The sequence below is a fragment of the Arachis duranensis genome, chromosome 2 (assembly GCF_000817695.3).
Source record: "Arachis duranensis cultivar V14167 chromosome 2, aradu.V14167.gnm2.J7QH, whole genome shotgun sequence".
In the NCBI taxonomy this organism is placed as follows: domain Eukaryota; kingdom Viridiplantae; phylum Streptophyta; class Magnoliopsida; order Fabales; family Fabaceae; genus Arachis; species Arachis duranensis.
Genome location: NC_029773.3, coordinates 7,711,461 through 7,713,065, shown reverse-complemented (window position 1 = coordinate 7,713,065; position 1,605 = coordinate 7,711,461).

Below are 1,605 nucleotides of genomic sequence, written 5' to 3'. Positions count from 1 at the left end.
CATATCTAACCATAGCAGAGTACAGTTGTTTATTGCAGAAATGAGTGCCCCCATCACTGATCACTACTATGGGAACACCAAACCTGCTGAAGATGTGTTTCTGGAGGAATTTCAGCACGGTCTTGGTATCATTATTGGGTGTGGCAATTGCTTCCACCCATTTGGATACATAGTCTACTGCCACTAGAATATAAGTGTTTGAGTATGATGGTGGGAAGGGGCCCATGAAGTCAATTCCCCATACATCAAACAATTCAATCTCTAAGATCCCTTGCTGAGGCATGGCGTAACCATGAGGCAAGTTACCAGCTCTTTGGCAACTGTCACAGTTACGCACAAATTCTCGGGCATCTCTATAGAGAGTAGGCCAGTAGAATCCGCATTGGAGGACCTTGGTTGCTGTTCGCTCACCTCCAAAGTGTCCTCCATATTGTGATCCATGGAAATGCCACAGGATTCTTTGTGCTTCCTCTCTGGGTACACATCTGCGGATTATTCCGTCTGCACATCTCTTAAAGAGGTATGGCTCATCCCACAGGTGTACTTGGCATCTGAAATCAATTTCTTTCTTTGCACCCTGCTGTACTCCTAGGGTATGAACCTCACAGCTTTGTAATTTGCAATATCTGCAAACCATGGAGCTTCCTGAATGGCAAAAAGTTACTCATCTGGAAAGGTCTCAGAGATCTCAGTAGGAGGGAGGGACGCCCCAACTACTGGTTCTATTCGGGACAGATGATCAGCTACTTGGTTCTCTGTCCCTTTTCTGTCTCTTATTTCTATGTCAAACTCTTGCAGAAGCAACACCCATCTTATGAGCCTGGGTTTTGAATCCTGCTTTGTGAGTAAGTACTTAAGAGCAGTATGGTCAGTGTACACAATCACCTTTGATCCCACTAGATAGGATCTAAACTTGTCAATGGCATAGACCACTGCAAGTAACTCTTTTTCTGTGGTTGTGTAATTCTTCTATGCATCATTTAGAACACGGCTGGCATAATAAATGACGTGCAGAAGCTTGTTATGCCTCTGTCCCAACACTGCACCAATGGCATGGTAACTGGCATCACACATTAGTTCGAATGGCAATGTCCAGTCTGGTGCAGAAATGACTGGTGCTGTGGCCAGCTTGGCTTTCAGGGTCTCAAATGCCTGCAGACATTGTGTGTCAAACACAAATGGTGTGTCAGCAGCTAGCAGGTTGCTTAAAGGTTTTGCAATTTTCGAAAAATCCTTTATAAACCTTCTGTAGAATCCTGCATGCCCCAGAAAGCTTCTGATTGCCTTAACATTGGCAGGTGGTGGCAATTTTTCAATTACCCCTACCTTTGCTTTATCCACCTCTATTCCCTTGCTTGAAATTTTGTGCCCAAGGACAATTCCTTCAGTCACCATAAAGTGACATTTCTCCTAGTTTAAAACCAGGTTAGTCTCTTGACACCTTTTCAGGACAAGTGCTAGGTGATTAAGACAGGAGTTGAATGAGTCTCCATATACTGAGAAGTCATCCATGAAGACTTCCAGGAATTTCTCCACCATATCAGAGAAGATGGATAACATGCATCTCTGAAAAGTTACAGGAGCATTACACAGACCAAAAGGCAT